Source organism: Ochotona princeps, chromosome 12 (assembly GCF_030435755.1).
Source record: "Ochotona princeps isolate mOchPri1 chromosome 12, mOchPri1.hap1, whole genome shotgun sequence".
Lineage (NCBI taxonomy): Eukaryota > Metazoa > Chordata > Mammalia > Lagomorpha > Ochotonidae > Ochotona > Ochotona princeps.
The window spans coordinates 29014171-29037941 of record NC_080843.1 but is presented as its reverse complement, the minus strand read 5'-3'; positions in this window follow the sequence as shown (position 1 = coordinate 29037941).

Here is a 23771-nt window from a genome sequence, read left to right as displayed (position 1 = left end):
ATTCCAAAGAGTAAATAATTTTAAAATTTATAACAAAACTTCCAAGAAAGGTGTAATCCATTAAATGAAAACCGTTTTACTGAATTTCCAAGCTAACGTCAAGTTTTTTCTGAGAAGAAAATCATACGCCATTAAAGGGGAAAAAAAAAGTAAGCACACACACAAAAAACTAGAGTATCTTTTAATATAAAATCAACTTAACTCGGACCCAGTGTGATGGATTAGCGGCTACACGCTTGCTTTGCACACAGCACTGGGATCCCAAATGGGCACTGGCTCATGTCCTGATTGTTCCACTTCCCCTCCAGCTCCCTGATTGTGGCCTGAGAAAGCAATAATGCATGGCTCAAAGCCTTGGGACCCTGCATCTGCATAGGAGATCTTGAAGAAGCTCCTGGCTCCTGGTTTCAGATCAGTTTAGCTCTAGCCATTGTGGCCACTTGGGGAGTGAACTAGTGGACAGAAAATCTTTCTCTCTGTCTCTCCTTTTCTCTATAAATCTGCCTTTCCAATACAAATAGTTTTAAAAAATCTCCTTATCTTGACTACAATCATCAGTTCTCTCGTAAAAATTGTTCTGCTTTATGTTCAGGCTTTATGTCTGTCAATTAAGCCCCTCCCAAAGGAGTGTGGTATACATACATACATTTTTTTAAATTTATTTATACAAGTTTTGGAAAATCGGAGAGACAGCATGAAAGACAAACAGAGGAAAGAGGCAAAAGAGAGAGTGCTCCTATGCCCTGATTCATAGCCCGAATACTGATAATGGTTGGGGCTTGGCCAGGGCAAGCCAGTACCCTAGGCTCAAGCCAAATTTCCCATGTGGGGGGCAGTGACCTAAGTACCTGAGCTCATCTACTGCCACTCAGGGTATGCATGATCAGGAACCTGGACTGGAGCAGAATGAGCCTGCACTTGAATCGGCCATCTCAAGGCTGGTTGCTGGTACTCCAAGAAACAGCTATACTCAACTAAACACCTGTCCAGGGGCCTTTTCATTTTATTTTCTACCACTAGTATTTTACTTGCAAGGAAAAAAAAATCACAGTTCACACTTTTAAGCATAAGATAAAAATATTTAATCTCAGGATAATTTTGCTAATTCAACGCATGATTTTGGTGGGTCACAGTCCCGAACAACAACATTGATTATTGACAGCTCAGCTGAAGTAGCCGGGACAGATCATGTGCCTCAGTTGACACAAGATGCGTTTGAAATCACTCAAAGCAGGCTCTGGGCACAGCGACTTTAAAGCAACTGTCTGGTGAGTGAGAGGTGAACTGATAAATTCTTTTCTGTGGGTTGAAAGAATTGCCCCCAAGCTCAGGAAACAGAGCAAGTTCTGTCTCGTGTAATAGATTCTGATTGTATCACTTATGAAATGAAAAACTCAGATGGGTGATTGCTGCAAGAATTAAAGCCTTTCCAAAGTCAACCTTCTTACATCATTTTCCACTGGCAATGGCTTTGAAGGTCCAGATGGGCCACTTAGTGCCGATGTTCTAACTTTGTCTTCCTTGTTTACCTGGTTTCAGAACTTACACATTCTGAGTATGCTCCCTCTCCAAGAGCCTTTCTTCATATTGATGGGATGATGAGATTTAGCTGAGGTTTAAAAATTTTAAAAAATGTATAAATGATCAAATACAAACACTGTTTAAAGAAAAAAAGATTAGAAACTTTCTCTGAAGGTTCCTGTCTAAGTTAACTCTTTGCTGAAGGATCTTAAATGGCTCAGAGGACTTTATCATCACTTACCATAGAATAAAAGTAAATGGTGGCCACTCAAGAGACAGAGTGATCCTGGGGTCGTGGATGGCCGACCTGGGGAGGACACTGCTCCTTGAGATGTAGCAAGTAGCTCCTAGCAACCTCTGACAACCTGAAGACATTATTTTTAGAAAGAACTTACACATCTCAAATGTATCTGAAATGTACATTCAAAACAAATACATATTACATTCGAGTATTATTCAATTTTGGTTGATAGTGTTAGCCTCCCTAAATTCAGACATTTTATAATGTGTCAAATTTCTTAATACATTAGGTATATTTGGAAGCTTTGAAGTCCTGGCCTAAGAAAATAATAGTGAGGTTACTTTGACGCATTTGCATGTTCATTTATTAAACTAATATGTACTATGTTGGCAAGGTCTTTGTGTAAAAACAGCACTGAATTCCCACTTAAAGTATAGTAGGATATAGAATGAATCTCTTATATAAAGAGGAAAATAAAATAACAACTTGTATCAGAGATAAGGAAGTAAATTTCCTAGGAAAGAAGACACAGTAGTGAATGACTGACCCATAAGAATGAAATGTATGAGCCTGGTAGGATGCTAAATTGATTAATCCTCACCTCCAGCCACTGGGATCCCATATGGATGCTGGTTAGTGCCCCCGGTGCTCAACTTCCCATTCAGCTCCCTGCTTATGGGCCCAGGAAAGCAGAGGTGGACAGCCTAAGGCCTTGGGACCCTGCACCCAAGTGGGTGACCTGGAAGATGCTCCTGGCTCTTGGCTGCAAATCAGCTCAGCTCTGACCATTGTGGCCATTCAGCGAGTGAACTAGCAGATGCAAGAGCTTTCTCTCTGTTTCTCTGTAAATCTTAATTTCCAATAAAATAACTAAATCTTTTTTAAAAAGTAGAATATAGGTTTTGCCAAGTGTATTCATAAACTTAGGGAGGCAGAGAAGGCCCTTCAGATAATGATAAAAAAAAAAAAGAAAAAAATCAGGAAACTTCTATTTCATGAAATGAATTAAGGAGGTTTTTGTATTTTTCTGTTCTACAAAAGTTCATCAATGAAGGACTTGAGTTTTTCTTGAAATTTTTAAAGAATTTGCCCATCAGTTTATCTGAGCTGTATATGTTTTCTATTTTTAAAAGATTTATTTATTTTCATTGCAAAGTCAGATATACAGAGAGGAGAAGATAGAGAGGAAGATCTTCCATCTGATGATTCACTCCCCAAGTGACTGCAATGGACAGAGCTGAGGTGATCCGAAGCCAGAAGCCAGGAGTTTTTTCCGGGTCCCCCATGTGGGTGCAGGCTCCAAAGGTCTTGGGCCATCCTCAACGGCTTTCCCAGGCCATAAGCAGGGAGCTGGATGGGAAGTGGGGCTGCCAGGATTAGAATCAGCACCCATATGGGATCCTGGTGAGGACTTTAGCCACTAGTTCACTGCGCCAGGCCCTGAACTGAATATTTTTAATAATACAAATTAGAGCAACTGACCCATCATATTAGAGTTGTGTTTCTTGAGGCAGCTCATGAAGAAAGAGGAAGAGCAGCAGTATTTGGACCTCCGCTGCACACTGCAATCTAGATGAGCTCCAGAAACACAGCAGAACTACGCTAGGGAAATAAAGCCTCTACTTTTCTTTGATTAAGACAGTTCTGCTTTGGCATACCAATGGCATGACCAGGAATTAGGATATAAAAGGTTAAGACGTGCAAGAACTTTAACTGGATCTCCATTCTGCCAGTTTAACTTTGGGTTTAGGAGAGAGTCAAGCCTTTCCAAAGGCTGATGAGAAGCTTAAAGCTGTAACTTCTGTTCACAGATGTAGAGAGTGGCAGACCACTGACAGCTCATACCTGTATTCACCTTGGTGAAAAATAACCCTTCATTGACAGAATGGGGATAGGGAACAGGCCTTTGAACCTTGCCTGAGGGATCCAAGTACATTCAACTAGGTTCTTTTTCCAGAGGCCATCCCCCAATAGGTAAGTCTTGGACAGTATCTTAGTCCATTTCCCATCACTGTAACTAAATATGTGAGTCTGGATGGTGTATAAAGTGAAGAACTTTATTTAGTTCCTAGTTCTGGAGGCTCAAGGGCAAGGAGGCTCAAGCCCAGGAGCATTGCTTGGGCTCTGGTGAGCACGAAAGGGTGATGGGATTACAGTGGCAAGAATACAAGAGGAAAAGGGAGAGCCCATGGCAAGTCCGAATGAAAGCAGCTAACTCACTCCACAAGAACACCTCAGCCCCAAATAACCAGACCAGTTTGTGTTCAGATGCCACCTCTTGAGGACTTTGCCGCCATAATGCCCTCACATTAAGGACCATGTTTTCACTGCATGCAATTTTGGAAAATGAGCTATTTGCAAACCACAACAGATAACTTATTATGACCTCTCACGGTTAACTGAAAAAGACTCCTGAAGTCCAAAGTCCTAGACTGGGCAGAAGATGTGGCACAGTGGGTTAAGGCACTGCTTGAAATACTACATCCAATGTGTGAGTGCCTAATTTCAAGTCCCAACTACTCGGATCCCTTCATGCAGCTTCCTGTGGGTACACCTGGGAGACCACAGGTAATATTCCAAGTATTTGGGGTTCTGAGGGAAGCTATAGATGGAGTTCTTTATTGTCAGCCAAATCCAAGCCTGGCTTTTCTGGAAATTTTGGGAAAAAACAATAAATAGAAGTTCCCTCTCATTCTCCCCCACACAGTATTATACCTCTCTCACTGTCACTCTTTCAAATAATAAACAACTCTTTTGGGGAAAAAAAGTTTTCAACTGTGTGAATACATTTCATAAAGTTCTCATATGCTCACAAGATAACCAACTAGTATAGTGGGAAATGGAAGGAGAATTATCCAAAGTCCTTTAGACACCCTCTTTTGGTGGGTGAATTAATGCTACTTAGGCAAAATTTGGGCAATACCACTTTATCTATCAGATCCCGATAGGTATAATTGTATTTAGGACCCTACTAAACTTTTCATCACTTAAACATGTAACCTTTATGTCCTAGTAAATGGTTTATAGCTTGAGTTCTATGTTTCTGATATTATCTTTATGACTTCGACTTTCTCATTGTGAATGTTTTCCTTATCCCTTTGTGAATGTTCTTCTGCTATTCTTTTTCATGATTGTTGTTAGGCAACTTCTAACAGGGGATTTTTATTTTCCAATAAAAGAGCAATATGTTAATGATATCTTGGATTGAGAACATTGTAAACCCACATCATAAACTCTTTCCATTCAGTATTCTTTACATTCAGTAGCATGTTACGTAACTTCAGTTTATTGTAAGTTTTCTATTTTTATTCCTCTTGTTTATTTGTTTTATGGATTTTCATTTAAGGGTACATATAGTAACTGTGTAATACAGACTATCACATACAGATATGAAGATACAATGTAGTGTGTATGTCTGCTCCCAAATCAAAGATGGACTCCCAATGAAACTGTTGAATGTATCTTGACAATAGAATGCCAAGCTCTCTGCCATTGTCCATGCCTACAATGTGAGGATACACTTAAATAGCAGAATGATAGACTTACGACTGAGTTTGCAAAACTATGCTATTGTAATAATACAGGGGAAATTAGCAGAGGGAATGGAGATTTGGAGAGGGGGTAAGGAAAATCCCAGAGCCTATGGAACTGTATTATGGAATAATAAAACAAATAAATAAATAAACTTAAATAAAGAAAATATTTGTCAGACAATTCTGAATCTGCATTATCTTGCTATTTGTACTCATTTTTCTCTTCATTCATCCTGAGATCTTCTTACTCCACTGAAAGATAATCTATTGTAAGTTGGCCATTTTCCTAATATGAATCTATGAATCTTATTTAAAGTTTCTGTTTGGGCAGGTTATCCTCTTTCTGTCACAGAGAGAGTGAGGTGGGGTAGAGTGCTGCCTCTTTGCTGTCAGCTGGATTCTCACTTAGTCTCCACTAACATCACTTCTTCTTTTCTGTTCCATGGGCCTGGGTGTTCCACTGCCCATGTGATATTTACCAAGACTTTGGTGAATATGACTGCACTGGGTAATGTTGAAAGTCCTTATGTTCAAGTTGACCTGCTCAACCCCAGTGGGGAAGGACTACATGATTACTGCCAGAACAGTATTGATCTTTTGGATCCTGGCACCAAGGTGGGAGCCCATTCACCAATGAGCAGACACAGATTTCCCAACTACTTGCTTGGTCTTTTCTTAGCCCTCTGTAACTGGGATATTAACATGTTGCACTAATGCTTTCTAAGTGGGAATGTTCAGGCTTATGACTTGGCCTTTGCTGGATTGGAAGTGGAGCTGCCAGAAAAGAACCAACACCCAAATGTGAAGTCAGTGTCACAGGTTGCCGCTGTATGCAATGTGCTCCAATGTCAGCCACTCAGATGTCTTGAAGATTTCTGTGTTTATTTGAGGCAATATATATCAAGCTTTATTTAATTATTTTTTCTGGGATATTCAGTTATCTAGAAGGAGCACAGAATTTTATGTTTCTATTGATGTTCAACTATGTGTTTCTTAAAAACATATTGAGAACTAAATAAGATATGTCTGTAAGTGAGGATGACTAAGGAAGAATGTGGGATTATTGGAATCCTCTAAGAAGGGAAGTGGTAGATACCCCAAAACGTTTTTCAAAAGTTTGGCCTATACCCTTTTCTAGGACAGTGCCATGTGTTGCTCTTATTAAATATTTGCATTCCTTAGTCTGGAGGTTTTTAACCCCTAGTGAATGACTCAATAGAATAGTAAATCAGTAGATTAAGTAATCATCTATACATAAGTGATTGATGCTGAAAAAATACAGCCAATCTAAGGGAGAATGAAGATATCCAGAAAAGATTAATTAGTAGGGGTTATGGAGTTCAATCTAGTAAATATAAACAGGATAAATATAAACATCAGGGTAAATATAAAAAGTAAAATTATTTTTTGGAGAGACTTGAATGAGGCAATGGGTAAATCAGTGGATAGCCTGGGAGAACATTCTAAGGTCAGAAAACAAGCCAAAAGCCCTAATGTGGGAAAACATTGGACTCAAAAGGCAGCAAGAGAGCCATCACCAAGATGTGATAAGGGGGTGGCTCAGCTAAGGCTAAGGGGATAGCAAGACAGGCAGGAACTGGTGAATGACTGGACTGAGACCATGTCAGGGCTTTGCATGGAAGCATGACATGATTGGTAGGATGCTGACATGATTTGTTTGGAGCAAGGACATTACGGACTCAGACTCATTCTACCTGCTGTGTTGGGCTGTGCTGCAGGAAATGAATGGAAGAAGTGCAGGTAAGAAGTGATCAAGTTTACGTTCTGTTCAAAATTATGTGAAATGGTAAGGGAAAAGAGCTTAATGTAGTTTCCCAAGGATACATGTAATGTATCTTTCATATTTAAAAAATTCTCTCTGCATTACCCTATTCTTGGTTGGCATTTTGATATCATGTCAATCACAAAATCCAAATGTTTCTCAACCTTGGCTATATCATCACCACCCAAGATACTAGTTAGTGTTCCAGGTATTAGGTCTGAATTACGAGCTTAGATGCAAGAGCAAAAGAAGACAGGACTCACAGCTACTTCCAATAAATTAAACTTTTATAACATTACTTAAACAGGTCCAATGATGTTTCATTATTACCTAGGTAATAATGGATATTTTAGCTCAACAAATTTGTCTACTAGTTTGCTTCCAAGAAAAAAATGAAAGGATGAATGTTGAGTCAACTTGTTATTCTGCAACATGCTCTGCTTTATATTTATTGTCATATCATCTTCAGAAATTCTGTCTTTACATAGTTTCTAATTGCCACAGCACAAATGCAAGAGATTGTTCTCTTTGGGATCTCTAGTTACACTTGGAAGTTCTTCTGTCACATTTTAGTAGATGCTTGACTTGCCTAGCTGTTACTTGGACTCTGAGCAAACGTGTTCTGGTTGCCTAGGCTCAAAAGCTTTGACGCATCCAGCTTCTCTTCGCATTTTCTTACTCTCATAGTGCTTGATAGCCTGATGATGGATAAAGGCAGCAAGTAGCCTTCAGTCACTGTGGTCCCTGAGCTGAGACTAACCCAGATAGTTGAAAAGCCAGAGGATCACCCGAGAGGCGAAAAAACTCAGCCACACTGAGGAGAGGCTATTGGACTCTCAGTAGCTCTCAGATGCCTGAACAATCCTATTTATTTTTACATATCACCCAATTTGGGGGAATGTGTTGCTATTTTATGGCAACTGATGGCTGAAAAACATGTGATTAGCATTATTTTCTTGATTTGAATAATGAAACAAAGCTGGCTCTTTACTTTTTGAATATATCAAATGTAATTTGATACACTTATTCAATTTTTAATCGCAATTGAAGCTAATCATATATATCTTTTGGTTCTCATACTATACCTACAAACATCTTTGGATTATGGATTATTTCACTACATATACTAAAAAATGATAATATGTGTGTGTATATAAAGCATGCATCTTATACATATAAACTTTTTTTTTCCTATTTTCTGGACAAATGGCTATAAGTTATTCTTAAGTTTCTTATATTCTTTCTTATCCCTGAAAAGATAGGTTTCTTTTTTCTGTAACATAATAAAGGTTGGGCCCTGCTTGGTAGCCTATCCGCTAAAGTCCTCACCTTGCATTTGCTGGAATCCTATATGGATGCTGGCTCATATCCCAGCTGCTCCGCTTCCCATCCAGCTCCCTGCTTGTGACCTTGCAAGCAGTCGAGGATGGACCTAGGCCTTGGACCCTGCACTAACATGGCAGACCTGGAAGAAGCTCCTGGTTCCTGGCTTTGGATTGGCTATTGAGGCCATTTGGGGGAGTGAAGCAGTAGACAGAAGATCTTTCTGTCTCTCCTCTCTATAAGTCTGCCTTTCCAATAAAAATAAGTAAATATCTTTTAAAAATAATAATAAATGCCACATGGCAAATTTCATTTCACTGGAATGTAAGAAATACACATAAAACATGCTTCATCGTTAATTACATAATTTTACAGTAAATAGAAAAGTGACAATATCAAATTACATACATTTCTGCAAGAACCGTTCAAATTACTGGATGATTGTATGAAAAACTTTTGATAGTTGTTTAAGAAAAAGCTGACTATGGTGCATTTAAAAAGCTAGGTGCCTTTTTTATTTTCAGTTTAAAATTTATAATAATCTTCCTTTATCCTTTTGGGTTCAATAGATTAAAAGACACTTGGTCATTAAATATCTTTGAAGATTGTTATCTGTAAATTTGACTTTTGGGTACAAACATGCAGGAATGATTTGTATCCTGGGATGCTGGTAGTATTGAACAGTAATATTTGAACAAAAATTGCTTGAGGAGGAATTTCCTGCTGCCGACAGGCAGCACTAGCAGATGGTAAGACCTACTGGGAAATAAGCGCAAGTATTGGGAAAGGGAATACTGTACCGTAGCAGACACAGGATCTGATGCAGCAGAAATCTCTCAGTTAAATTGCCCATTAATGTTTTATAAACATTATTTTCATGGAAGAGCAAAAAATTAATTAGGAAGGGAGAGGTATTTGATACAGCAAGACTTGTGTAGACGTTTTCTTAGATTTTGCTGTAAGTGATAGGTTCTCCCTCAGAATGTGACAATTGTGCAATTCTGTGACACAGCTTTATACAGTGGTTTGGGAGGTTAGATTGTTTGATCAACATAATGCAGAAGAAAAGAATAGTATTTGAAGTTTACATTTTCTAAATTTCATGGGTTAAAAATTCACCACTATATATTTTCACTGGTTTATGAAAACTTGTTCAAATTATTTCTATTGCACTGGTAAAACTATTTTAAAGTAAGATAAAAAGATGTTAGTTACCGAGGAGCCAAAAATCTAAATACAATCTTACAGCCCCTTAGTCACACACTTGAACACACACACACACATACATCCAATATGTAATACAATCATTCTTAATTTATGAACACATTCAAGTTGTTTTTGAATTAAATATTCATTTTATAAATTATATTTTAAAAAGTCATCAGGTATTAAGTACCTTATTTTAATACATGAAAACTGGCTGATACCTACAATGTGTGTGAATAACTAGCATTTTTTAAAGGGCTTACGTAGACACAAGGTGTAAAATAGACATTTAAAATAAATAAGAAACATGTCAAATATCCAATTTACAACGGAAGTTATAATCTAACAAATATTTCAAGCATCTATTAGGCATAAAATGAAATTTCTAGGAAAGCAAATTCTCAATATGTCATGCTTATTGAAACATGAGATGTACCAGAATATGAATGATACTGAGAACATTTGCAAATCAAAGAAAAACTAACTCCAAAATTAACATAAACATTAAATATATTTGGGTGCCCAGTGATGTGTTTACTTCAGTGAGGGACTGCATAAGTGATGGTCGTCCCACATGATTATTTGGCCTGGTAATGTCACAGTTGTCTTAATTTGTGTAAGTGCACTTTATGATGTTCTCACAACAAAACACAAATGACATATATCTTGGCATCAATCCCTGTCTTAACTGCATTGTTATGGGTTGAATCATGTCTGCTATAACTCTGATGTTGATGTTCTGACTCTCTGTACCTCTGAATTAAGTTAATCATATTTGAAGAAAAGGCCTTTAAGGAGGTGGTGAAGCTTAAGTGGAGGTCATGAGAATGGGCTCTGATCTGTCCGTACTGATGAGACTGGTGTTACACAAGAAGAAATCAGAACACAAGAGAAGTTTGAGAGGAAGCCTAGAAGACAGGTTGCAAAGGAAATCAGCCTTACCCATGCCTTTGCCTGACTCCTAAGCAAAAAACTGTTAAAATAAAATTCTGGTGTGCAAACCACACAGTCTGCTGCACACTATGGCAACTTTTGGAAACTACTGCAAATGTTAAAGAAAAACTATTTTAATATAAGAAAACCAGTTATTAAGTAGTATCATAATAATCAGAAAAGCCTTTGGTTTGTTTTACGTACTTTGCCAACCAGAACTTACCGGGGACACAGCTGTCCCTGCTATGAAATTTCTCTGCATTTTAAGTGTAAATTATTCTTTCTTGCATTCTCTTTTCCTCATCCATTTCCACTCTTCCCACAATGTAGCAAAAAGTGTGGCTTATTAACAAAAATGCATGACACAGTAAGTCTAAATCAAAACAAGTGCTCAAGTTTGATAGACTTGAAAAATCTTTTCCGTGTTTTCTAAAACCTCCCTCGGAGGGACTTTCTCCTTTCTTAATGATCCAGTTGTTTTCATTAAGCACTAATTACTTTTTCTAAACATAAGGGTATATGTGACAAAGATGATGAAATTACATGGGAAAATATTATACTGATAATTGGGAAATATTATGCCAGCTCAAAATAGCATGTATCCAGGAGATTAATACTGAAAGTTTGTAGAAAAATTAAAGCATTGATCTTGAAGCATTATTATAACAGGAAGACTGAAGACAACTTCCAATCACATTGTTTTAAAAAACAAGTCTCCGGGCCCGGCACGATAGACTAGTAAAAGTAGCTAAAGTGCTCACCTTGCACATGCCAGGATCCCATATGGGTGTCGGTCCTAATCCCTGCAGCCCCAATTCCCATCCAGCTCCCTGCCTGTTGCCTGGGAAAGCAATTGAGGACAGACCAAGGTCTTGGGACCCTGCAACCCCCATCTCACCTCCCTCTCCCTCCCCCCCAAGAGACTCAGAAGAAGCTCCTGGCTTCTAGTTTTGGAAGATCCTTCTCTCTGTCTCTTCCTCTCTGTATATCTGACTTTCCAATAAAAATAAAATCAGTCCTCAAAAAAATAAAGACAAGTCTCCAATTGCCATTGTATTAAAGCTCTACCTCTACTAAAATGAAATGCAAATGCTTATTAGTATAAACTTGTAGTAGAAATATATTTACCACATCATATTTATGACGCATCAGGGTCTTCCTATACTAACGTGCTTAGCTGGGACTTGCTGGACTGTCGACTGTCACCCTGACAGGTACAAAGTGAATTTTTACAGTACATGATCAACTTCCCGAAGACAGCACAACCTATAGGTAAAATAGGAAATCTGGAAGGTACGATTTGACCTAATTTCGGATCTCTCAGGAAACATTTTCACCTAAGAGGTTGTAAAAGTCATAAAATATCTTGAGATAGACCTTTAGGATGCTCAATATGCTGATTATTGTACTCTGGAAGCAGCCACATAAATACAAAAGACAAGTAGAGTGTAGACCATTTTGATGAATCAACACCTCAATCAAGACTAAAAACTATCCTGCAGATAGATTTACCTGAACTCAGGGAATCTGATAGCGAAGATCTTCATTGATGATTCAAAGCTGAAAGCTCCTCTGACTCTGCTCAGCATTATATTGTCAAACCAGTAGAATAATCAAAGAGAAGCAGAAATACAACTGCTTATTTGCCAAACCAGGAGGCTAAAAAATGGATGAGTGCATCTTGAAGTTCTAACTTTAGATTCTAATATTGTTTACTAAATTCCTGTCACAATATTCTAAAGGAAATTAAACATTTCAGCTGGTGAATGTTCTAAAATAGAATTTGGGAAGGAAAACTGGAATTGGAAATAAAAAGGAAAGAGAAAAAATATTATATGTTTAGGATCTGGTTGATCCGCAAGAAGCAAACAGTTTGAGTGAGAAATGTCATTTCTTCATTTAAGAAAACTGTTATCTGTTGTTTGGTTTCATGTAGAAAAAAAATGATAGCTGATAGCTAAATTCAAACTGATTGCTGCAGCATCTGAATATGTGAATTAATGCGAGATCAAGTCATTGTTTAAAGCAGGAATTCTGGAGATGGGCCACAGTGCTTCAAATCACCAGACTTACCGCCTTGCTACCCTGTAAAATCCAGTCTAACGTTTGATTTCCTATTCTGCTAAAGGAAAAAACTAATAATGTTTCATCTGACTTGTTGCAGAATTGGATGATCCATACCTGTAAGGTGCTTCACAGAGGGTTTGGGATGAGGAAGTGCTGGATGGATGATAATGATTATTTTAAATACTTCAACCAATATCCAATTCATACATGATGTTAACTAGTGAAATCTCCTATAAGAAAAAAGTTAAAAGCAAAACAAAAACAAAAAAAACACACAATCTTTGGGGTGAGAGATATCTAGATAAGTTATGCATTTATCATTAAAATGGCTTAAACACATTTATACGTTTACAGACATGGCGTCCTAATGACAAAAGATGCCAAAGAAATGCCCAGATATTAAATTAATACGGTGATTTATATCAGATAAGGCATTGTTAAAGGACAGGAATGTCTATTATTACTGTTGGAAGAAATTACTTCCAGAACCAATAAGGTTGGATGTGCTATCATTCAGTTTATAAATTGTCCTCTAATCTCTATGCAGACTAAATCCTTCTTTGACCTTTTTCATTTTAGTGATTATACATTTTACCCTACAATTATCAATGGATTCACAAATTTTCTGTTCTCCCTGCCATTGGTCATGTTCTATGACAACAGATATTATCTCACAATTTGGCACTTTCTTTCCAAGATATTTAAAATATAGCAGAGAGATCAGGAGAAAATCAGATTTTTCATTTTTATTTAGAATGGTAGGTCTCACACTCCCAGTCTGGTGTGGCGTGATTGTGTGTGTGTGTGTGAGCGAGAGAGAGAGAGAGAGAATGAAACGGTCAGGGGGAAGGGTGAGTGTTTGCTATAGTACTTCATTAGCACTTGGAACACTTGCATTCCATATCTGCTGCCTGGTTGGAGTTCCAGTTACTCTGCTTCAGATTTAGCTTCTTTTCTAGAAAGCCCTTTCGGATGCAGCAGGTGGACTCAAGTACTTAAGACCCTAGCACTCACGTGGGAGACAGGGATGGAGTTCTGGATTCCTGGCTTTGGTCTCCCGCAGGCCCTGGCTGCTGCAGGCATTTGGGGAATTCATTAATAGATGGAAGATAATTGTGTGTGTGTGTGTGTGTGTGTGTGTGTGTGTGGTCACTCCTTCTACTCCCCATGACCTCCTTTCCTTTCAAATACAAAGCAAGAACATGGATTTTTTAAGGAAATAAATAAATAAAGGTTTTCAAAAAGTGTGGAGAGACCAGTTCCATGTTTTCATCTTGAGAATCTGTGACAGCTGTGGAGATGGGAATCCCAGCAAGAATGAGGTAAGAAGGCAGGTGCTGCCTTTGGCTCCTAGTTCTGAAAAAAAGTACTGTATTAAAATAAAAGAATAGATAGATAAATAAACATTGGTCTTTTTCTTTTTAAATTACCAAGAAAGCAGGTTTTGGAAATGATGTGCCAAAGCCACACATGGTGCCTGTGTGCAATCGAGCATTTCATTTCCTGCTTGTGTCTATCAGGATGACAGATGCTGCAAGGTTACCAAACCTTCTTGCCAGTAACTGGAGAAACAGAAGATGAACATTAGTACTTTGGCGCCTTTCTTTTCTTTATTGTCCTTCAGGACTTTCATGCTTGAAAAAAAAATGATGCTTTAAATTAATTTATTAGAAATGTTTATTTTAGTTTTCTATTTCATTTCATAACAGATGGGATGACCAAAACTCTTATGAAGTAAAATAGGGTAATCCATACATTCTGAGTCTGTTCTTTCTGGGTGAATCAGTTATATAAGGTACATGTGAATACTTTCATTTTTACCAAAAATAGGAAAATTGAGAAGGCCCAAATGAAAAGATCAAGTATATAAGGCCATACTTTGCACTGAGCAAGGAGATGTGCTGCTTTTCTTGTTTGTTTCAGCTATAATTCCAGAAACTTTCTCAGATTCCTGTAGGAAGGAAGATTAGAAATATAAGTATAATGTAAAACAATGCCATATGTGAGGACTCAAAACAAATATAACTTTATGCAGGAAATAATAGGTGACTTTCTCCATATTTTTCTAATTAAGGATATGGAAGTGGAGGAAGGGGTATCTTATGATTTACTATATTGAAAATACTTGTGACTTATGATGAAGATAAGATTGTACTCCTGCCTGATGACTCCTAACATAAAACAAAAGGGAAGATGGCCAAGTTCAGGGGACACGGGAATGAGAGCCTTAGGTACTGACAATGTTTTCTACATATTGAAGGTGGCAAAGCAAGCCTGTGATCCAGGGCTGATCACTATGCAAGGCGTTGGAAGTTCATCCCAGATCTTGCACTTGAGCACAGAGAGGACCGGGGGGACAGTGTAACAAATGTAAAAGGACGATGGAAGAGGAATCCTGGCCAACAGCAACTAATAGTCCTATCAACTCCTAAGCATTTCCTTTCTTACTTGAAATCTTTGTCCATCTCCTCTTCCTTTTCCTTCTTTTAAACTTATTTCTTTGAGAGAGAGAGAAAAACTCTTTCATCTGCTGGGTCACTCCCCAAATGCCTACAGTGATCTGAACTAGGCCAGGCAGAATAGAAAAGCTTTATCTTGGTCTCCCATGTAAGTGGTAGGGACCCAAACACTTGGGTTATTTTCTGCGGCTTTCCCAGCTGCATTGCCAGGGAGCTGTATCAGAATCGGAGCAGCCAGGACTTGAACTGGAGCTCATATAGTATACTAACATCGCAAGTGATGATTTAACTAGCTGCATCACAGTGCCTGTCCAACCTGAAATTCCAGACATTAGCTTTTACCTATCTAAATTAGAGGACATGAGTAGACACTCTCACCCAAAGGAATTGTTCATAATGAACTACATTACATAACTAGAGAACTTGTATCATGTTTGAATTGCCTTCTGTCTTCTCATATTATCAGACTGGCTGGCTTCCAACTTGGGAAAATGCTGGGATCCTGGTTCTAACAGAGTGAAATATCAAGTTTTGGTGTAGAAATAGTACAAAAAGGTGAGCAGCAAAACCTTGAGGGTGTCTGTATCAAGGTCACACAAAGTTCCACCAAATGGGGTGCTAAGCATAACAGAAACATGTTCTCTCACAGTTCCGAACACTTGGAGACTACAAGCCCATATCAAGGTGCCAGTAGAACATGGTCCCTGTGAGACTTTCCTGTGATCCTTTTTGCTTGTTTATAGCTTCTAGTGATGGCAATCAATGTTTGCCACTCCTTGTCTTGCTGTTGCATCACTTTAGTTTCTGCCATGGTGTTCTCCTCATGTTTCTGGGGTCTCTGTTCAGATTTCCTTTTTGTTATAGGGACACCAGTCAACTCTCCTCTAGTTTGATCTTACCTGAGCTAGTTACACCTATTTCCAGGAAAGGTTACATCTTGGGTTACTGGGAGGTAGGGCTTCAACTTTTCTTTCTGTGGGGGAAATATTACAATATGCAGCTGCCAAGTCAAGAAAGATTCCCCGGTGGAGGTAGACTGGGGAGCCACAGCAGGGAACTGGGTAGAAAGAGGGGCTTAGCTTTATTTCACAATCAAGTCTAGATTCTTGATTTATTTGCTTCTGTGCAAGGGCATATTTCAAGGTCCATTTTAACATGAATCACATGATAGTAATAATATGTAGTTTATAGTTTATTTAAAAGATCATCAAAGAAAAAAGCAAATTATGTGAGCATGGTTTAGTTCTAGAAATGGCATGAAACACCAATTTTTGCTTAGTTTTCAATAGGGATTGCTTATTTTTCAGAAACATTTGAAAAATAATGCATAGGCCTGGCACGATAGCCTAGTGGCTAAAGCTTCATCTTGCCAGCACCGGGATCCCATACAAGGTGCCAGTTCATGTCCCAGCTGCTCCACTCCCCATTCAGCTTTCTTCTTGTGGCCTGGAAGAGCAGTAGAGGATGGCCCAAATCCTTGGGACCCTGCATTCATGTGGGAGATTCAGAAGAAGCTCCTGGATCCTGGCTTCTTATTGGATCAGGCCCAGCCATTGTAGCCACTTGGAAAGTAAACTAGCAGACAGAAGATCTTTGTCTTTGTATTTTTTTCTGTAAATCCGACGTTCTGATAAAAATAAATAAATCTTTAAGAAAAGGAGAAACCACACATGACAATGATCAATTAGTCCTATTTTCTTACAGAGTAAAGTTTTGGTTCATAAAAGTTTTGAAAGTCAAAATACCAGAAGCAACATTTTATTGTTTTCACTTTATGGTGCTTTTCACCTCAACAAACTGTGAAATACCTGTGAATAGTTAGTCATTGTTTTAGTTCTAAGGATTTGTTTAGAATTGCCTTTTACCTCTTTCTCTAAATATACCCTGATTAAATTGTTCTAATTAAAATTATGACTACTGCAGAAAAATTATTGAGCAATTCTTCAGGATGAAAATGCTCAGTGTAGGAGCCCAATTCCACTGTTCATGTTCATACTGAGCAATAGTTTTTAAAAGTTCAACGTTGTGTTGTGTAATATTGGATTTAGTCCCAACAGCTAGAAGGTATTGTTTCTAAAGCAAGGCCAAGCAAGCAAAAAGTTTGTACGTTGATACTTATTTGATTAACTCCTAAGCAAAACAAGTTCAGCCAGGTTGGTCTGCACAGTTCTAGACTGAATCCTATAACTTTTGTCTTCCATATCCTTCTGAGAAGAGTGAACTTTTGGGTCCTGACATGGTAGCCTAGTGGTTAATTTTCTCCTCTTGCATGGGCCTGGATCCCATATGGGTGCTGGTTCGTGTCCCAGCTGTTCCACTCCCCTTACAGCGCTCTGTCTGTGGCCTGGGAAAGCAATAGAGGACAGCCCAAAGCTTTAGGACCTTAGGACCTTACACCCAAGTGAGATACCAATGTATATATTCCTTTCCAGTGAAAATAAGTAAATCTTGAGAAAAAAAAAAAAGAGTGAGCTTTAGATAGGGTCTAAATCCATGACATGAGAGAGCTGAAACCATGTACTTCCAAATTGTTAACACTGCTTATGAGGTTCGTGAGGAAGTTTCACTAAGAAGCCTGTAACCTTGTTTCTTTGTAAACAAAAGGCCCTGTTTCCTAATCCACAGAACTTTCCACCCATGGGGAACACCAGAGCTCGTTTTTGAAAGGTTCTGCCCATAACCTGGCACAGCCTTCTTGGCACAGCTGCTGGCAGTGCAACAACTTGAAAGGACCATCGGGGCCAACCTGGGGAGTTAACTCATGTTCATACAACCAGTCAAGGTTCAGGTTTTAGCCCACATAGTCGTCAGTAAGATCTATAAGAACTCCACTGAAACTTTCTCTATTTATAACAACTAGTTCAGTTTAGTGTCTATCTCATTTTAATGTGTACTCGAACCAACTATGGAATCATTCAATAATGCATGTTAGGATTTAGTGTGTCTGTGGTTGAGGACTGAGATTCTGAAAATTTTTAAGTTCTTGGTGGTTGTCAAAGCCATTAGTCAGCAGACCCAGTCTGGCATCATCTCCTTTTTTTTCTTTGTTGGACAAGACCACAACTTTGTCACAAATGAAAACTCACCTTCATTTAAAAGAAATAATTTATGGATTGAACCTCTTTATCAACAATTCAATTCAAATTCAACAAACATTTACAGAAAATGAAATTCTTTCTCATAATTAAGCTCAATCTTCAACGAAACAGCTTACAACCATTTCCCCTTATTTTCACATAAGAAGTTTCTATTCTTAATGTAATGCTTTTGTCATCTATGATAACAATCTTTGAGTTCTTCTGAGTTGTGGAGGATATGTTTGTGTGTAATGAAGAGAAGTTTCTTTCACATTAGATATTCTTTGCTCTGTTCCAGAAATTTCTCCCTTTCACTACACACAAGCATATCCTCCACAACTCATTTTCCTATTTTTTTCTTTTGGATTTATTTATTTTCATGGAAAATCAGATTTACAGAGAGAAGGAGAAATGCAAAGACCTTCTGTCTGCTAGTTCACGCCCCACGTGTTCACAAGGGTTGGAGTTGAGCTGATCCAAAGCCAGGAGCCAGGAGCTTCTTCTGGGTCTCTCGTGCAGGTGTTGGGTCCCAAGGCTTTCGGCTGTTATCTACTGCTTTCCCAAGTCACAAGCAGGGAGCTGGAAGGAAAGTGGAGCAGCTGGGACATGAACCGGCACCCATATTGGATCTTGGTACATGCAAAGGGAGAATTTTAGGCATTAGGTTACTGTGCCAGGACCCAGGAAGTCATTTTCTTAACCAGTTGTGATACTGGGTTCTGTCCCACAAGCAAGAATGATTTATACCAAACCCAAACTAGAGAAAAGAAATATTTGGTAACCATTCCATAAAGGAAAACTTCTCAACATGAAGGGAAGGAGTAAGATAGAATTTCAGATCTGTCCAAACAGCACCCACACTTCCCTTTCCCACCATCACCATCCCCCTCAACAGTCTGATGGACAATGGCTTTTTCCTAATCCTCAACCTCTCATGATGACCCCACCTTGCGACCCCCACTCACTCAGAACATGTGCAATGAGTGGAATGATTCCCCAACAGACATACCTTCCCGAAACCTGTAAATGTACCCTTGCTTGGAAAAGCAGTCTTTTAGATTCAATTGGTTAATGATCTCAGAATATGATCACCTAGTTATCTACACAAAATTTCAAAGCAATGACAAGCATCCTCATAAAACACAGAAAAGGAGAAGATGCAAGGGAGACAATTGGGACAGATGCAGGCATTGACGGGAATGATGGAGACACAGGAGAAAGCCGGAGGAGACAGGGTGTTTCCTAAAGAGCCTCCTAAAAAGTCCCACAGTGAGGGACTATCAGCCTCCAGAGCTGAGAACAAGTTTCCGATGTTCTAAATCATCCAGTTTGTGATAATTAGTTACAGTAAGCCGAGGAAGCTGGTAATAACCAGTGAGTTTCTGCCCACTGTGGAGACAGAGTTGCGATTCATATTTTCTCTTAGTCAAGGGAAGCATTTATAATGGTAGCTCTGGAAGACTTAAAGACACTTAGCAACATAATGATTTTGTCTCTGTGTGACACCACAAACACCACTGAAACACTTTCATTCATGGCTTTCAACAAATCTAAATAACAAAGGAGCAAATAAAATTCACATACTGTCAAATGTGGTGTCTAGAACTCTTCAGGAATGTGGTCGAGTAGGTAAAAGAGAACTAACAAAAACAATTCAGAAAGTATAAAATAAAATTCCTGATAAATATTCCGAGAAGCAAGTTGCATACTCTTAGGGAAACTGAAAGAACAAGGATAGAGGAGTTGTGAGGGAGAGACACCCTGTAAAAGTGGCAACCCAGTTGTATATGTTCATTAAAGGAGTAGGGAGGGAGTGCTTTCCTTCCAGGGAAATAGTACAGACAGGGTTTCCACAGCAGAAGAAACCCTACGATTCTGAGAACTTGAAAAGAACCTATTGTGGGTGGCAGATGGAAAAGGAAGAGGAATAATGGTGTTGCGTGAGTTGGAGGGGTTGGCGACAACACATATTATGACTTTGCGTGAATCTCAATTGTTGACAATCATTGTCTGAATGCTTCTCAAACTTTACTGGACAAAACAACGATCCAGGAGGTTTATTCACAGCATGACTCTCCCTCCCAAACATTCTAATTCACAAAAGTGGAGGTAGGACACAGGAACTTACATAGTAAAAAGTGCTTCATCTAATTCTGAGACAAATGCCTATTCCACTTAGAGGAACAAAACTCAGTATCTCATGAAGAAGTCCTTTAAAGTGATGTCACATGACCAATTATCTGCTAAATTCATCTTTAAATGGCTTCTGTGCCTCAACTGCAATAAATCATGGCATTTACCAACTGATTTTGGGGGTCAGCACTGTGACATAGCAGGTTAAATCGCCACATTCAATGGCAGCATGCCATATGGATACTAATTAGAGACCCGGCTGCTCTGCTTCTGATCCAGCTCCCTAATGTGCTCGGGAAAGTGGCAGAAAAGGGCTCAAGTGCTTGGAGCCCTGCACCAATGTGGCAGACATGGAAGAAGCTCCTATCTCCTGATTTCAGCCTGGCACAGTCCTGGATGTTGCAGCCATTTGGGGGAGTAAACCAGCAGGTGAAAGATCTCACTCTGGGGCCCAGTGCTGAGGCCTAGTGGCTAAAGTCCTCACCTTGAACATGCCGGAATCCCATATGGGCACCGGTTCTAATATCGGCAGCTCCGCTTCCCATCCAGCTCCTTGCTTGTGGCCTGGGAAAGCAGTCAAGGACGGCCCAAGGCCTTGGGACCCTGCACCCATGTGGGAGACCTGGAAGAAGCTCCTGGCTCCTGGCTTCAGTTCGGCACAACACCGGCCATTGTGGTCACTTGGGGAGTGAATCATCGGACGGATGATCTTTCTCTCTGTCTCTCCTCCTCTCTGTATATCTGACTTTGTAATGACAATAAATCTTAAAAAAAAAAAAAATCTCTGTTTCTCTCTCTCTCCCTCTTTTTCTCTTTTACCTTGCCTTTCAGACAAATTAAAAGTAAACCTTTCATTAAAAAGGAGCTAGCTATTTTCAAAAGTTCGATGAACTTTTTCATTCTTCCTTTATGCTTTTCTTTCTTTTAATCAGTGGACTTAAAGATTCAAACAATTCTACAAGAGTAATTGCAAAGTGGGAGAGGGACAGAGTCGTCCTGTGGAATCCATCTCTGGTCTGTGTTTTCCTTGCATCAAGGCTACCATTTTCATCTTCCTTGGGAATCTCACACAAGTGGTGTTTGACAATGAGAGAAGGTGAGGAACTGTGATCACATGTTAGCTTGAAAAGACCACTCAAGCTGACCTATGAAGGGAGGTTGCATGGGGAATAAGAACGAGAGAACTATCTGGTCATCTAGCATACTCATGCACGTGAGAGATGACTGGGAGTGTGGTGATGCGGATGGAAATACAAAAACTGGGATAAAGGATGAGAGAGAAACTCAGAGACCAAGAATGAATGGCAGATGCCTTATAGCATGTACATACAGGAAAAGAAAGTTGTTAGGATGATTGTGGGTTCCTGGCCTGACTTAACAGAAGCTAGAAATTGTAAGTACAGTTCTCTTTAAAATACCAGAGATGAATCTCAAATGCCTTGGAATTAACCTAATCAAATGTGGAAGACCTCTATAATGAAAATTATAAAACATCAAAAAAAAAAAAAAAGAAATAGAAGACATGGAGAAGATGGAGAAGATGGAAGATGAGGGAGCATACCATGTTCCTGGATTGGCAGGATCAACAGAATCACAATGCCCATATTACCCAAAGTAATATACAGATTCAACGCGATCCCAATCAAAATCCCAACAACATTCTTCTCAGAAATACAAAATATATACAAAAGTTCATCTGGAAACACAGGAGACCATAAACAGCTAAAGCTATCTCAAAAAATAAAAATCAAGTTGGAGGAATCACAATTTCAGACCTCAAGACAAACTATAAAGCAGTGGTAATCAAAATAGTCTGGTACTGGTACAGAAATAAAGATCAATGGAACAAAATAGAAATCCCAGAAGAGGGACCACACAGGCACAGCCAACTAATTTTCAACAAGAGAATGGAAGATAATACAAGAAAAAATCTGGTCTCTTAAATACATTCTTTTGGGACAATTGGATAGCAGCCTGTAGAGGTAAAAAGCAAGACCCTCACCTGTCACCTTTTTAAAAAATCAGCTCTGACAGAATCAAGTTGCTTATTTAGTCAAGGTTTAAGCTTACGATTATAAAGCAAATTGAAAGTATATCACTGTAAAATTAAGAAAAGAAGGAGAAAGTAAGGATAGGGTGGAAAGCAGCATTGTGTTCTTAAAACCACATGAAATACATGAAATCCTTTCTCTTTGAATATATTAAAGAGAGGAAGAAAAGAAAAAAGAAACATTTCTGTTCTTAGAGCAACAGTCTTCTTTGTACCTTCCATGCCTGCGGCTATGGTCCATTCCTTCAAAATGAGTGAGTGAAACAAGAGGAAGAAGAGAGACCACAGAAGCTCCAGCGCAGGATGGAGAGCCTGGGGGCAAAGTGGGAAAGAGGGTACTAGGATAACATCGGTAGCAGTGAAGAGCTCAGCTGTCCTGATTGCCCTGGGTCAGAAATCCCTGTAGAATCCCCAAAAGATGCAACTGACAGTGTACCAGATGCATGTGATGAGTCTGAGAAGACATTTTAGGCAGCAGGGAAAGAATGTGGAAGAATTTGTAAAAAAAAAAAAATACACAGAAAAATAAGGCAAAGATAAATTAGTTATTGTCTCCAGGGGGAAACAGTGCAGGAACATTTATGTAAGTTTAAATTACATAAGGAGAATGGGGACTGGTGTTGGAAGGATGCATATGTCAAGAGGGACAGAAAGGGGCAGAAAGTCAACAAATGATGACTGAAATTGAAAAGTCAACAGAAATCCAGAATACTACTTAGCAGCAATGTTGCTATAAGACGGCCATATGAAGAAGGTGACATGGCGGCCTTTGGTGTAAGGAAAGCACAGATGGGGGGATTGGATTCCAGAGATATCTCTTTCTCCCTCTCTAATTACATTGTCACTAACCTTACAGAATTCTTTGAATCTTTAAGTTCCTTGTTTAAATGGAAGAAAAAGGTAGAAAATGAATGGAGAAAAGACATGCATTGAGTTGTTGAAAACAAGCAGTTTTGAATGCAACCGTTATATTGCAATTGAAGCACAGAGTCCATTTAAAGATGGATTTAGCAGATAATGTGTTCATGCGATGTCATCCTAAATTACTCTGTGGGAGATACTGAACATATTTCCTATGAGTGTGGAACAGACACTTGCCTGAGAATTCGATGAGGCATTTGAAAATGTTTAGGTTTCTGGAGCCTATATTCACTTTTGTGAATCAGAATATTTAAAGGAGCTGTACTTTAAGGAAACTTCTAGAACCATTGTTTTTGTCCACAAAAGTTTGAGATGCACCATGCAACAGTTTTAACACAGAGGTCTTACCTACGGGTTAGACCTAGTCACTAAAGAGCAGTTTTAAGAACTCCGCTGGCAGAAACAGCAGTCCTAATTCACGAAATTGGGGTTGATTCCCAGTGTGAATATCTGCCCTGGAATAGCTTATCAGTTATTTCCAATGCTTATCCCTGGCTTCCTCCTGCTGTGGAGTTTCAAAGCTT